We start from the raw sequence: 16182 nt of genomic DNA, 5'->3' as shown, positions 1-16182 counted from the left end.
CTGGTGCTGGATCCCTCTAGCTTTTTCTGCTTTGAAAATTCTGGCATGAAAATATTGCTCTTATTTTTGTGTAGTGTTGACATATTTCTACCAGGGAGACATCTAACTTGAACTTTAAAGACACAGCAAGTAATTTAGCGCTTACTTATTGAAACATGTGCATAAGCCTTAAAAACATCAAACAGTTCCAGCATAAACATCTGTCACTCCAACAGATATCCCCATGTCAAAATGCCCCTGAGCAGAATCTCCTCTTCTAGTTCAAAGCAGCAGCAAACCTATGGTAGTTAGACAGCAAGTACTTTTGGAAAGATGACAGCTAGATTGTCAGACATTAATGCTGAATTAGACTATCTTTGTATGTTACAGAAATAATGTAAAAGCAATTACTAATTTGTAACTGTACTTGGGGCCACAAAATTACTGTCTGAAGATAGCAGGGAAAATAAGATGGGGCGGTGCCACTTCTATTCGTGTTACTAGGCTTTCATTGAATATTAGTTTTATGTGGTATCTATTTTTGATCTGATCACGGGAAGTATCAGTGCAAACATCTGTCACTGAAAAGATATCACCCAGAAATATCCCCTGGGCAAAATTATCCCCAGCAAGAAAAAAGCAGAAAAGCTAGTGACAGTAAGTGTTGCTGATGAGATGTCAGTTTAACTATCAGAAGATTTACCAGCTGAAGTAAAATTGTATTTTCTTAATCTCCATTGTTGGTATCCTTCATCAACAAACCTGGATATTTTACTCATATTTCATTTTCATACAGTGCTTGACAAAAAACAGTGGTGACCAAAGCCACCCTCAACTGTCTGGCCAGATGTATTAATTTAGACTTATTATGTATTTCTCTGACTGTAAGTGCATCACAAGTATTTTTAAAAATATAGGACCAGAACCTGGATTAAATTTGCATGGCACTATTGGATTCAACTGAGATATGCCACTTTATCCTGGCTGAGCATCTGACCCAATAATTTTCAACAAAGTACATTTAATTTATCTTTTAAGAAAATCCTTCAGGAAACCTTTCCACCACCCCCAACATATGATCCATTGCAATCTCCATTCAGAACATTTTCAGGGTCTCCTCTCAATAATCATTCATCCCCACCTGAGTCCGACCCATTATAAAAGCTTAAGATAATAGCAACAGGTCATCAGACAAGGTTCTGTTAACCAAGGCAGGAAGTGAGTTTCATAGCCAAGGACCCATTACCAAAAAGACATTTTCAGTTATAGTTCTAGCACCTTGGATATCTACTGGGATACTACAGGAAGAGGTAGACAGTCACGTAGGTAGACAGGATATACAATTTTACGAGTTAAAACCAAAACCTAGAAATTCACCAGGAAATAGATCGGTTGCCAGTGCAAGAAGAGGAACACTGGTGTAATCTTCCTTCCAATGGGACATACAACTACACACTGTTCCCAGTTCTTGTTAGGGACAAGTGAACTGGTTCAGGTAATATAAGAAACAATTTGAACTTTAACCTAAAACATGAACTGAACTAAATAGCATTTGGATACAACTGAAACCAGATAAGTAAAGCTGACACTTAATGACACAGTCAGATCTAATACAGCATCAATTGTCTTTGTGTTTCTGCGGTAAAACAAGGTAGGGCAGCATTTCTCAGACTGGGGTCCCAACCCAAAAGGGGGTGGCAAGGCTATTGTAGGGGAGTTGTGAGATTGCACAAACATTTTGATAACCGTTAGATCCCTTGCATGTCATTATAGTGCTTAAATAGTTAACCCTTAACAGCAATTGATGAAATATAAAACAAGACCTTCAGCTAAAAGTGATTACATCACTTCCCTAAGCAATTACCACTTTTGTAGCGTATTGCTGAAGATGTTCTGCCCAAACTCTAACAGTGGGGAAAAATAGGTAGCAAAAATAAAAAAATATGCAGTACTGTAATTTCTGAAATAAACAATTTTGTAAAATCAATGAATCATTTTGTTGTTCATGTCACGAAGAGGGGAGCTGAAGCTGACAGATGGTGGAGAACAGGAGTCGTAAGTAGGGTTAAAAAACCCAGAAACCAGAACCTGTTACAATTATTATTTGGCATTTGGATTTATTCACATTGGCTTAGAGGACAATCCAGGTCCCCACTGTGTTTTGTGCAGTAAAGTTTTGGCTAATAACAGCCTAAAACCAAATACACTCTGGCAACATTTACAAAGAAAAGATCCTACATATGTGGAGATGTCTGTGCAATTTTTTGAAGGAAAACTTGATGAACTTGAGCAACAAAACACTGTTATACGTAAATCAGCAACTGTGACAGCCAAAACTCTGGAGAGGTCGTATGCTGTTTCACTTTTAATTGTCTGGGCAAAGACGCCTCACACTATCGTCGAAACTCCCATTCTTCCCACAGCTAAACAAATGTGTGAGATTTAGATTGTCAAAGATGCTGCTGCACAGCTGAGCTCTGTTCCACTATCAAATGATTTAGTGAGTCATTGTATTGATAATATGACATATCAGAGGAAGTGGTGGAAAGGATTAAAAAGAGCAAGTTATTTTCAATTGCTGAATCCACTGATGTTTCAGGGGTAGCACAGTTATTGGTCTATGTTTGGTACATTTAAAAAATACAGTAAAAAAGTCTCTCTATTCTGCAATGCACTGCCAACATACTATGAGAGAGGAAATATTTCAGCACCTTGATGCCTTTATAATGAGGAAACAAATTAACTGGAACAGCTATGTAGGGATCTGCACTGATGTCGTGAAAGCTATGTCCAGTACCAAGAGTGGGCTTGTCAGCAGACTTAAGGAAGTGGCCCCAGAAGCTCAGTGGACACATTGCATGATTCACAGGGAAGCTCTTGCTGGTAGGAACAAGGATCCCTACCTTAAATCAATTCTGTAGCAATCGTTAATTTTATAAAAGCAAAGCCACTGAATTCCCGATTTTTTACAAGTGTCTGTGGAGAAATGGAATAGGAACATCAGCACTTGTTACTGCACACAGAGGTTCGCTGGCTGTCGCAGGGAAGAGTTCTAACCCATCTGTTTGAATTGAGAGATGAGGTGCATTTGTTTCTGACTGACGTGATTTTACCCTCAGGAAGCATTTCAGTGACTTCAAATGACTGGCAGCACTCGCATATCTAGCAAATATTTCTGATTGTTTAAATTCATTGAATGGGTCACTACAAGGAAAAGATGCAAACATTCTCAAACTCAGTGCCAAAATGAATGCCTTTACTAAACAACTGGATCTTTGGAAATCAGATGTTAACAACAAAAATTTTCAAATGCTTTCTATGCTGAATGATCTCCTGGAAATCTCGTCCAATGATGTCACCACTGGAGATATAAAAGAACAGATAGTTGAATACCTCTCTGCACTTCGAGCCCAGTTTTTGAAATATTTTTCTGATTGTGACCTAACCACATTTAACTGGATAAGAAACCCATTTGACTACCAGTTATCTCCAAATTCAAATCTCACCTTGAAAGCTCAAGAGGAATTGGTTGACATCTCATGTGATTCCCTTCTGAAGCAGCCATTCCAATCCCAGCCTCTGTCTGACTTCTGGGTTTCCCTGGAAGCAGACTATCCCAAGCAAGTAAAGTGCTTCTCCTATTCGCAACCACTTCCTTATGCAAATCTGGTTTCTCAGCTTTGACGTATTTAAAGAATAAATACCAGACAAAACTGAATGTGCAGGACAATTAAGGGTCTGCCTCAGTTCCTTGGAGGTGCGACTGGAAAAACTATGTGCTTCAAAACAGCAGCACCCCTCGCATTACATATCCAGATACTTGTTTGTATATAGTTGTGTATAAAGCCACAATCCTTGGACGATATTATGATTATTGCTACAAATTGGACAATGTTATAATTATTGCCTACAATCACTGGAAAAAGCTTCTGGTTCCCCAAACTGTATCCTGCAGTCTATTTTTTTCCCCAGAAAACATAGTCCTTAAATGTCAATGTATTTATTCCTGAAAACTGTTGTTTTACAGTTTTTGAAAGGCTTCAGCACCTTGACTGCAGGGATAATGATTGCATGCTTCATTTAGTGCTCCTATGAGTATATACAGTAATTTATCACTTTTTGGGGGTGGGTCATCACAGACTGAAATATTTTCAAAAGTGGCCCAGCAGAAAAAGTTTGAGAACCCCTGAGGTAGGGCAGTGACTATTCTTCTTCCCTATGGAATATCCATTGAATTGAACATTTCTTTGGTTTGGTAAACTTTTGTTCATTAACTTTTAAAAACAATACTGATTTTCACATTCACACTTCACTTTCTTGATCTACCAGGAATGGGAAGCAGGGATATCATAATATAGTGAGAGTTTTTCCATCTGATTTTTGCAAATTTAATAAGACTAGACATTTGACTGGGCAGTTGAACCATTGCATGTTTAAATTAAAGTTTGGCATATCCTTAGTTTTTAAGCCAGTTCTCTCTCCAACAAGCTCTGGGCTTCATCTTTTCATCATCACTCCTATCTTCAGCTAATAATCTTCAGAGATATCAAATGCTTTCTGAAACTGTAAATACTGGATATGGAGGTGACTTGCCATGTATCTCCGTTATAATGCCATTAATCTGAAGAACTCCAACCAGCCAGGAAAACAAAATGAGCTGTTTATGATCAATCCATGTACATATCACTAATCATCCAGGATGTGTCTTTACATATGACAAATAAACCAGCAAACTACTTGTTATATTTGCCAAAAAATAAGTTAAAGCAACTGGTATTATTTATTATATTGTATCTATAGTGGGCTCTATTGAAATTCAGCAAACACCTACAATGAATACATAGTACTATCTGAGTTCTCTATGTTTTTCCTATGCTGTGCACAGAGAAAAAAAAATCTCTCCTATCTTCTTGATATCTCTTGGTAAATTAGAGCTTTTGTAATGATGTCCACTGTAATTATGCATACTTAATAATGATGCTGTTTGTTTGATTAATTCATATATTTGCCACTTTCCAGGTGTTACTAATATTGCTATCCTGGGAATAATAATTAGTATTATTTTCATAATGCACCCCTGTGTCCCAGGTAATTCTCTATCTTGTTTCTCACAGTAAAGAATACAATTAAATTTTATTAATAAGAATATAAGAATGGCCATACTGGATCAGATCAATGGTCCATCTAGCCCAGTATCGTGGTTGCTTCAGAGGGAATGAACAGAACAGGTAATGATCAAGTGATCCACCTCATCGCCCATTCCCCACTACTGGCAAATCACACAATTATTTCTCTTTTCCTTCAGGTTCCTCAATATTATATTTAATGGGGATGGTTTCTATTAATTTCCATCTGCCTAGCTCCTGTCCACTACATTTGCTCCCTCACTCATATCCACATGCAATTTAAAAGAAAGTAATTAAAACTATAGAATTTCAGCAGGCAATATACAGGTGGTTTAGGCAGGGAGAAAATATCTAGAGCAGTTGTTCTTAACCTTTCCAGACTACTGTGCCCCTTTCAGGAGTCTGATTTGTCTTTCACCTCACTTAAAAACAACTTGCTTACAAAATCAGATATAAAAATACAGAAGTGTCACAGCACACTATTACTGAAACACTTGCTTCCTTTCTCATTTTGTCTGAAGGAAATTTTAGTTGGTGCTGACTTCGCTAGTGCTTTTGATGTAGCCTGTTGTAAAATTAGGCAAATATCTAGATGAACTGATGTACTTCCTGGAAGACCTCTGTGTACCCCCAGCAGCATGCATTGAGACCCACTGAGCTAGAGTATCTGCTAAGTAGCTTGGTAAGCATACTTTAGAAGTAAGCTTACTTCTCACTTGTTCAAACCCATCCTCAGAAATATTGCTCATCAACTTAATTGTTAATACAGTCACAGTTTAAGTCACCATCAGAAGTCCACAGAAGTTAATGGGAGTCTGAAAGGACAAGACACTGATCCTCATCTACAATAAAAGACACAACTCAAGAGGGTGGAATCCGAAAATGGCTTTCCGGCATCTTTGTGCTCCCTAATCCTGAGCCATTTTTGCCATAGTTCACTCCCCTGGATTAATTTAGAACAACCTGATAGCTACTCTAAATTACTCTCAAAGGGACCAATTTAGCATTGAGGCATTGGTAGGGTGCACTGATCCCCTGATCATGCCTCTTGTTCATGGCCACACTCCATAAGATGGCAGCAGGAAGGAAAGTGACACTGGAGCAGTTATGCAAGCACTGTATCTCTGGAGAATCCACCTGCACAGAGATTTCATTTTTTCATAGATTCCAAGGCCAGAAGCATCCATTGTGATCATATGTTATCTGACCTCCTGTATAACACAGGCCATAAAACTTCCCCAAAGTAAACCCTCTAGAGCATACATTTTAGAAAAACATCCAATCTTGATTGAATCCACCACAACCTTTGGTAAATTGTTCCAATGGTTAATTACTCCCATTGTTAAAACATTTATACTTTATTTCCAGGCTGAATTTGTCTAGCTTCAACTTCCAGCCATTGCATCAAGTTATTCCTTTCTTTGCAAGACTGAAGAGCTCATTATTAAATATTTGTTCCCCATGTAGGTACTTAGACTGTAATTAAGTCACCCCTTAACCTTCTCTTTGTTAAGCTAAATATCTTGAGCTCCTTGAGTCTATCACCATAAGCCATGTTTTCTAATGCTATAATCATTCTTGTGGCTCTTCTCTGAACTGTCTCCAATCTATCCATGTCCTTCTCGACTTGTGGACACCAGAACTGGAGACAATCTTCCAGCTGATGCTCCCATGGCTGGCTACATGGACTTTAAGGGCACTTCGCATCAGAGAAGGGAACATAAATGTGCCCCAAAGCAGCCAATAACAAGAGTCTAAAATCCAGTTTCGATAGTCCGTGGATGCTCATCCATTTGCATATACGAAACTCCACGTTTATGACTATACCATTGGTAACTGCCTGAAAGTGTCCATTTGCAAGCACAAATGTAGATTTCTGTGTGAGTCAAAGGAAATGTATGGACATACAGTACTGTGCATCTAATTTAGGAGGCCTCTGGTGGCAAATCCCACTGAAAGTTTTCTCTTGAAGCATTAGAATAATTCCTCTGATAGCAGTTAATAGAAAATTCATGCCTTGACAAAACATGTGGCAAAAACAACCAAATGCCTTATTCTGATGGCACAGAATGTAACATTAAGAATGTATAGGTTGAATTCACTTCTGATGTAACTCCAGTGAAGTCAGTCAAATTTTTTTTTAAATCAGCACCTGTACCTGTTGTCTTTGGCAACAGCCCTGGAAAAATGTGTAAAGATAAATTTATCCCTAATAGGAGCCAGAGAAACAATAAAAAGTTGCATATGAGATTGTGGCAGTATTGGAACTCTCCTGTAATATTTTGTGAGTACTGTATGTTGACTTGGCTTTACATAAAACATTTACTGTATGATTATATTTTTTAATTTAATAGGGTGCTGTAAGGAAAAAACAAGCAGGAAGGAAAGCAATAGCTCAAGATAAACTACTTCCCAGCAAACACTTGAGAGTTAAGAAACAAAGGCAGGAAAGGAAAAGGCCCATGTACACTGGGGGATCAAAAGTGTGGCAGGTTTCAAAAGTAACACTCTCTCAACCAGGACCCCCATTGGGGATGGCTGAGGAAATTAGACCTACCTAGGTTACCGTCAGGGGATGGTAAGCCTTTAGGTAAAGTAGACATGGATGTCAATTGTTTGTTGTTTTAAAATCCTTTTTCTTTAAGGTCTAGATTTTTAAAAGGTATTTGGGTGCTGCTGTGCACACTGCTCCAGGCCTAACTGATTTATAAGCTTAAGTCGTTTTCAAAAGGGAGTTAGGCACTCCGGAGTCTATCCTGCCAACTGTTGATAGAATTTAGACACCTAACTCTCTTTTTGAAAATAAGATTTCAGGTCCTAAATCAAATAGGCCTTGCAAAGCTGAGCACAGACCTAACTACCTTTAAAAATCAAGGCCTAAACACTTTGTTCCGACCGCAAAATAAAGAATAATCTGGTTTAAGAAAGATGTCTGATCACTGCATTCGCCACTGGTCACAGACACCTGAAAGGAAGAACCAGAGCTGTCCAAAATCCATCAGACCATCAGGGTGAGAACTGTCAACACCTCTGGTCCATAGGCCAAGAGTCTAAGAATAGGAGTATCTTGGAATTCCATGTTGGAATAGGGAAAGGCATAAGGCCCAACACCTGAGAGAGGGTGCTCTGAGAGACCAGAAAAGGGGATGGAACAGCAGCTAGTCTGTAACCAGGGCAATGACAATGAAAACTGTAAATGAGCTGAAATGCACTTACTTACCATCTCTAAACATGAAAGGGAAGAAAGAATCACTGTTAGCAGGACAACAAACATGTTACAACAATTACCACAAAGTGGTATTGTGATATATCTGAGGCCTTGTCTTGTCTGGCAGCAGCGCATACCACAATGAAAAGCAGGCTGTCCATGCTGTGGTATGTAGCTACATGCAGCAGTGAGAGGCTCCGGCAAGGGGAGGCAGTAGGAAAAGACTCTGGCAGACCCTGCTGTGGGGAAAGGCTCCACAGGGGGGATGCAGTGAGAGACAAGACTGATAAAAATAGCAGTGTAGACAGGGAGATACCACTTGGGCACACAGAGAGTCATATAGGGTACATACCCTCTAAGGCTCTGGCATGTCTTTCCTCTATTTGCCTAAGCAGTGTCTCACCATCTACACTGCTATTCATACCCATGCTAGGGGAATGTGCAGTGTATGTATTCTACATGCTGCTATAAATGTAGACATAGTTTTAGTTACCTCCTATTCTAAGAATAGGGTAAAAGAGTTATAGAGCCTGATCCAAAGTTAGAGGAAGTCTCTGGAATGACACTCATGGATTTAACCAGGCTTTCGGTCAGGCCCTTGTTTAAAAGCAATACTCTAGCAGGAGCATACTGGAAAGCAGGGTCTAACATAAAGAGAAAGAAGATCAATGAGAAGACAGATACTAACCCAAGAGCTCCTGGACTTTGTAACAGCGTTAAACACTAATGAACTTTATGCACCAGTAAATTGAAAACAATGAAAACACAGGCTTCTGCAGTTGGAAATGGGTCCTGTCTCTTGTCAATCACTGCTGCTGCATGACAAGCTCAGAGAAATCTGTTTCACTTATTTTCCTCATCTTAGTGCTATCTTGCTATTTGTGGCATAATCACTTTTGTGTAATATATCTATAAGTGAGGAATTATAAAACATTTTCCCCTGGGACTGGCAGCAGCAATTTCTGTAATTCTTACATAGCCTGCTGAGCTCTTTTCAGTCTTGTGGATTTGGAGCAAAATGAGTCATTGTGGTGGGGGAGAAATGCAATTTAAAACAAAGACTGTATGTGAGAGCTGTTGTTTAGAACTACATCGGCTATGGCAACTTTCCCCAACAGAAAGTCATCAGCCAGGTGGTGAGTGACTCTGCTGCCTATTGGGGCTTAAAATTTGAAGCTGAAACTTCTTTCCCAATAATCATCAGTTTTTTCTCCTGAAAGTCTCTTCCGGGGATTTGTGCTTCAATCTCATTCTCAAAGCCTCAGACTTATTAGGAGACAGTGATCTTGGGATATTACCATGTCAATTATGTGTTTCTTTTACTATTCCCATCCCTTTCAGGATAGGTAGAGAACACCACAAATTATTTTGTTGTTATCTTCCGTAATGAAAACCTGTTCCCCTATGTTAATAATTAGACAGATGTTTGTCATTTTGAGGACTCCTGAAAAGATGTTTAGCATAATCATTAGCAGCATGAACTAAATAATCTCCTACCTACAAAGTTAAAGGGAACTTTCCCGTTCAGTTATGAAACCTGAACATAAAACTGGGCAGCTTCACTGCTGAAAACCGATGACAGCTAATTTCTAGCTACTGACAGCAGGACCAGAGGATGCGACCACCTTGCTTTTGGCTAGCAGTGCTTTGGGACTTGAATTACGGTATTCAGCAGCACTGACAGACTAATGTGGTGATAGCTTTCTAAGGAGTTCTGCATAACTGGGAATTATGACAATATTTGGGGTCTCATCAATCTTAGATAAGTTTGGAGAAAGGAGTCACAAGGAACATCAGTATGAGAAGCAAAGAACGAAGAGATGAAAAACATCTAGCTCACCTGCTCCATCTCCCTGCCAGTGCATATTACTCACAGCACGTTTTATAGTTTTGTCCAGTCTAGTTTTAAATGTCCCCTGTTGTACAGATGTCCCCAATTCCCCTTGAGATATGTCTACACTGCAAAAAACAGCAGCTCAGGTCAACGGACTCAGGCTCACACTACAAGGCTAAAAATAGCCATGTAGACCTTCCCTCTGAGGCTGGAGATGGGCTCTGAGACCCAGCCCTCTTGCCAGGTTTCAGAGCCTGGGCTTCAGCCTGATCCAGAATGTCTACACTGTTATTTTTAGTCCTATAGGGCAAGCGTCAGAGCCCAAGTGAGCTGACCTGGGTTCTGAGAATCGCTGCCATGGAGGGTTTGGGTTTGTTTTTGGTTTTTAGGGGGGCAGAGTAGATGCAAAAAGACTACCCTAAAATGTCATACATTTTTCTTTTATTTATTTCAACCAATTAATCCTACTTACACAATGAAATATCACCTAAATAATTCTTCTTCATCCTTACCATTTGCCCTTGTCAAATGTTTGCAGGCTGCTACACCTACCCTAACAGTCTCTTAGCCAAGCCATGCCTTAATAGCTTTCTTTTTCATTTTCTCTCATATGTAGGGAAATGTAGGGAGTCCAAAGAAGTGCAACAATATACTTCTCAGAATGCGGTACCCAGAACGTAACAAATATTTCAGCAGGGACTCTTCCTGTACCCTCCTAATCTTCAATGAAATTCCTATTGAGTATGCAGCCTAAAATGGCATATGCCTTCTAGTTACCCTGGCACATGGCAATTTCATGTCTTATTACACTAATTATACCTGTGTCACCATTACATTGTGCTCCCCCACTGTTTGAAGTATCCACCTGTCACCCCTCGTTATAGACGGTCACCTCTTCCGAGCGATGGCTGGATTTTGGTTTCATGTGGGTATAACGTGCAGCCCTGATTGTGACCTCTAGGCATGAGGGCAATGCAAATAGGAATAATAATCATTTTCTGTGCGCTAACACCCCTACGGCTCTGTTAGTGTTACTTTTTTTTTTTTTTTTTTTTTAAACAGGTTTCTTCTTCCCTTTGAATATCTGCATTTCAGGTAATTTCTCACTTGACGCAGGATCATGATTGTTTTTAATATTACAATGATCTGAAACATTTTATCATTAACAGTTAGGGGAATCCTTTGAGCTGGAATCTTCCCTACTTCATTTTCTAAGGTTTACATCTGGACCATTTATGTCCTCTAGGTGCAGTCACAAAGGAGAATAATGACAATGCTTTAGGATTTATAATAGATAATGGGTTAAACACAGCACAGACTTTCTTCTTCCTTTTTTTCCCTTTTCAGCCTTAAGGGAGGGAAAGTCTTTCGGTCTCTGAATCATACTGCCATGCTCTTGGCAGTATTCTGAATTGTTCTGCAACGTCTCTGCTTAGTAGCTATGTCAGGCTAGCTGCACATTTGTGAGAAATTTCTGTGGATGAAGTTCACCCAGGAGAGTTATAAATATTGGAGTTGGATAGAGTTCTGATTTTCACATTTTTTAAGCAAAAGATCATTGCAAATTCAATTTTTGATGGAAAATTTCTGTGACAAAAACGCGCAGGATTTGAGCCAGCTCTCCAGCTGGTTGGCAGTTTCTGATGATGAAAGCCTGTTCAAATTTAAAAACCATTTTTTTGAAATAAAGAAAAGTAAAAATAATTCCTGCAATTTTTTTTCAACTTTTTGTTTTGTTTTTTGTTTGTACATTTTTTTGCCAACTCTAATAAATGATGAACCACTATTGTGCCCTCTGGGTATGTTTTCACTAAATCCATCCAAACACATATCAAGGATTTTTCCACCTAAAAGGATGTTCAAGAGATACTGGAAAATCCTGATATAAGCCTGCATAATTTCTACAGTTAAGGGTGCAGATCTCAGGGCACTGCCATAACTCCAGTCAGATAATTGTGTGCAAATCTGATGTAATGTACTGCCCTGACCCTGGTGTTACTCAGTACGTGCCTTCTACTATCCATTGTGTTAAAACCACCTGATAGTTGTAAATGACACTGGCCTTTAGTGACGGTAAAGGGGCCAAAAACCGAGAGTTGGTTTATGACATCCAGATCACGCCTCTCCTTTCACTGCTATGCCAACAGAAAGAGAGGCACGTGGCATATGTGTTTCTGTGTTGCCTATATGCCGCATCAGGATAACCTTTATATGGGGGCTATCCTCTCTGGACCACTACCTCAGCTTTGGCAGAATGCAGAGCAACACGCCCAAAGATCTGGATCAATGTTTGTAAAGTATTCGCTGAGTTTTGTGCTCAGAGGGAGCTGTCATGATTTTTAGATCTAAATGGTTGTCTACCTTGACAGTTGACTAATACTGTACTGATGTTTTTCATACCCATCCAGTCTTTGTATATGTGTATTACACATAGACAGGAAGTACGGGCCAGCAGATCGGGTCCTAATCTAGGAGTTCAGAGACCTAGGTTCAAGTCCTTGCTCTACTACAGACTTCCTGTGTGACTTCGGGCAAGTCACTTAGCTTCTCCGTGCTTCAATTCCCAATGTGGACAACAGAAATAATGACACTTCTCTACCTCTTTTAGGATAAATACATTAAAGATTATGAGGCACTCAGGTACTACAGAAATGGGGGCCACAGAACCATCAATAGATATTTGGAAGCAGATTGTTTGGTGATGCATAAGCTACTGCATATCTGTGTTCTCCTTACATGGCACATGTGCACCCAGTCACTTGAAACTCAAGTAAGCCACATTCTTGCCTTTCCTGCAGCACATATCCTGAGCAAGAGCAATTGTGAATTTGCAATATATAGACCTACACAAATGCATGAAATCTTGAAAGTGCCTTCTTTAAATGAACTACCGTCAGGGAAGGTAAATGTGCAGGATTTATAAAGTTGATAGTCTCTCTTCAGACAGCACCCACTCTGGGTGGAAAGTACCTTGTCTGCCTACGGTTTGTCTGAACTGTGAAGATTGTGGTCCCTCTTCCCCCACAATTCTAGTAGCATCAAATCAGTTCAGATGTAGAGAACTTCTTTGATAGTAACCTGAGCCAATCTTAACACAAGTAATGGTGAATAATGGGTGTGATTGGCAAGGGAGGAGGAAGGGCATCATGCTCCTAGATTGGTTTGGGCTTGGGGCAGAGGGGGATAGGAGTAGTCAAAATGAGAATAAAATAGGTGGTGGCAACACAAATATCCCCTATTGGCCTGCCAATGTGAGCTCAGGAGACCACATCCAACAGTGATGGATAATCCAGTGTCCATGCCAACACAGTGGCCAGCCCAATCTCAATGCATAGTCAGACTCTGGCTTCTTTACTGACACTGTCAACCAACATGACCAATTGTGGGGTTACTTCCTGTAACATGGACATCCCCACAGCCAGACATACCATACATTCCTTTCATAGAGGCCACCCCACAGCTTGTCAGACAATGTGACGAAAAGCTTTGGATAATGAAATATATAAGCCCAAATTCATGCCAGGTGTGGTAATATGTTCAAAATTCATTCACTGCAACATGTTCAAAGAGCCAGTTTACCAAAGCAAAAGCACTGTTAATGAAAGCATTTACTAGGACATTATCATTTTCTTTGCATTATAAATAATGCAATATTTCAGCTAAGAAATTATGGCTACCTCTGACATTAGCAATCAAATATTCATTGCCTTGATTATTCAAATAATTAGGCACTTTATCAGTTTCCTTGAAAAGCTCAGAAATAAAAAGACAAAGCACTGCAAGGGGCATTCAATATTTAGTTTACTGTCAGTAGAAGAGCCATTAAGCTGTAGGATCAATGTAATAGGGTGACAGGGGAATGTGTGTTTGTTGAAATAGACCTCGAGTTTTCAGAGAGAGTGTTCGGAGATCCTTCACAACACTTTAGTTATCTACTGCTAAATATTTAAGAGCCAGATCCTCTGTTGATGGTATGATTACCATAGTTTCACTGAATTTAATAGAACTAGAGCTGGTGTGAATCAGCAAAGATCTGACATTCAGGTGAAATTCATTTCAGAGCTCAGGGGATCTATACAAGTCTCTCTTCACATTTGTCTTAAGTGGTGCCCAACGCCACATGGATATTGCTGCAAGGTACTCTGAATTTCACCCCCGAAGAAGAAGGGATGAATTCATTTCTTTTTAAATAGACTTATAGATCATTTAAGATTAAATCTAATGAATTATAGTCTTCATTTTCTTTAAAAAAAGCACCATCACCTATGAAACCACATCCGTATTAAAGAAATAATTTAGCAATTCTTTAAAGAGAAAAGTAACTGATTTAGACTCCACATTACATTTCATTATTTCAGTTTTTTACAATAGTGTATGGATCCCGAGGACCATTAGAATATAATCAATTCATATCTCATGCATGATGTGCTGGAAAATGTTGTTATAATTCCTATTCTTTCAGATTAATTGTAATCAGAGAAAGCAGCCTTGGTGCTGTATTCATAAGGATAAATATAAATACAGCAACAGTAATTTTTACACACACACACACACACACACACACACACACACACACACACACACACACACACACACACACACACACACACACACACACACACACACACACACACACACACACACACACACACGATGCACTAAATACAACACATCACTTCTAAAAGATTGTTCCTGGGAGATAGTCAGCATCTATGTGCATGCACATGTTTATAATGAATGCTAATGGTGTTGAGAATGAACATATAAACATTCTTATGTCAATATTTTATGTTATAGAGTTTTATGTTATGTATAGTGCTCTGTACTGCAGACATCAAACAGACATGCGGAAGAGTGTTCTCAAAGTAAAATCAAATATGAAAGGCTCGGTTGAAACATTGATTTTTCTTGTTTTTACATATTCAGTCATAACTAGCAGTGTTAGAAAAGAATCAGGTAACGTTGAATACTAGCATAATCAGTGAAGGAGGAGAGCAAGACAGTTAAGATATAGAAATGCTAAACAAGGGTTGAGACAAGGGATGCACTGTCCTACAAAAATCCATCTTAGTTATTTCAGTTAGGTCTGATGTGCAGCTGTCAGCACTAAGTATGTATGAGGATTGCAGCTTTGCCAACAAGAGTTCAAAAATCATGAGCGAGGTACCAAAACATCATGAGATTTTAAAAAATACATTTTGTCCTTTTTTGGTTTGCTTTTCCCAACCACCTTCCTGAGTGTGCCCTAGAGATCCAAAACCCAGATCACACTTACAAGCTTTTTCTTTATAAACATAAGGTTTAGAAACTTACATTTTTAAAAAATGAAAAAAGATTCACACAGTCACATGAATCTAGGACTTTAAGACAAGACTCATGAGAGTTGGTAACACTGGAAATGATCAAAATTTTAGACCAAAGCCCAAGCCAATTCTTCATTTTGAAATTTTAAACAAACAAAAATTTATGTTCAAGATGCAGAAGAGACAAGAATGTGTAACGTAAACATAACGTGGCTGTCCTTGTAGTATTCCTGGCTTCATCGAAAGCCTGACGTACCTGAATACACACTTCGCTTCTATACTTGTGAGATGTCATCCCCAGTTTCCCAGTCTTGTAGTTCAGATAAAGTTTGGCCAGGTACCCTCCTTTCTGAATATGTATCCAATCTGAACTCGACATTTTCTGAGTGGAAGGTATGAAATAAAATGTAAAGCTACTAAAGAAAACCACTTTTTTTTTTTTCAGTTTAATTATGAACCTGAAAATAGGGCTGTGTGAAAAAATATCATTGAGATATGTGAATTTTAACCCCAAACTTGTAGACCCTGAAATGTCTTTGCATCTCCTTCCCTGAACCCAACAACATCCACTAACTCTATTAAATGTTTTTTTCTGCATTCATCTAGGAGGCCAGAAAGCATGCATTCCTTCGAAGTCTTTGGGTAATACCACCTGACGTATCAGACCATGAATACTCCAGTAGCTAGCCCTGTCCAGTTAAAAAAAAAATAGTGTTACAATATCAAACTGTA

General features: G+C 39.1%; 1 long non-coding RNA gene across 2 annotated transcripts in view; it reads right to left on the bottom strand.

The window, feature by feature from the left end:
- Positions 1-3221: 3221 nt before the first annotated feature.
- Positions 3222-16182, bottom strand: part of LOC137145692 (uncharacterized) — a 66235-nt gene continuing 53274 nt past the window's right edge. Inside the window, exons 3-4 of one of the 2 annotated variants that reach the window (XR_010917728.1) lie at positions 15707-15832; positions 3222-3340 (exon numbers count right to left, since the gene is read on the bottom strand). This is a non-coding gene — a long non-coding RNA (uncharacterized lncRNA). Of the gene's footprint in view, positions 3341-15530; positions 15833-16182 lie in introns of those variants that run through there. The other variant, XR_010917727.1, reaches the window with a different exon arrangement.

Source organism: Emydura macquarii, unplaced genomic scaffold (assembly GCF_026122565.2).
Source record: "Emydura macquarii macquarii isolate MOO-44397 ecotype Brisbane River unplaced genomic scaffold, CSIRO-AGI_Emac_v2 contig_3603, whole genome shotgun sequence".
Classification (NCBI taxonomy): Eukaryota; Metazoa; Chordata; order Testudines; family Chelidae; genus Emydura; species Emydura macquarii.
This window is presented reverse-complemented; position numbering and strand designations above follow the sequence as displayed.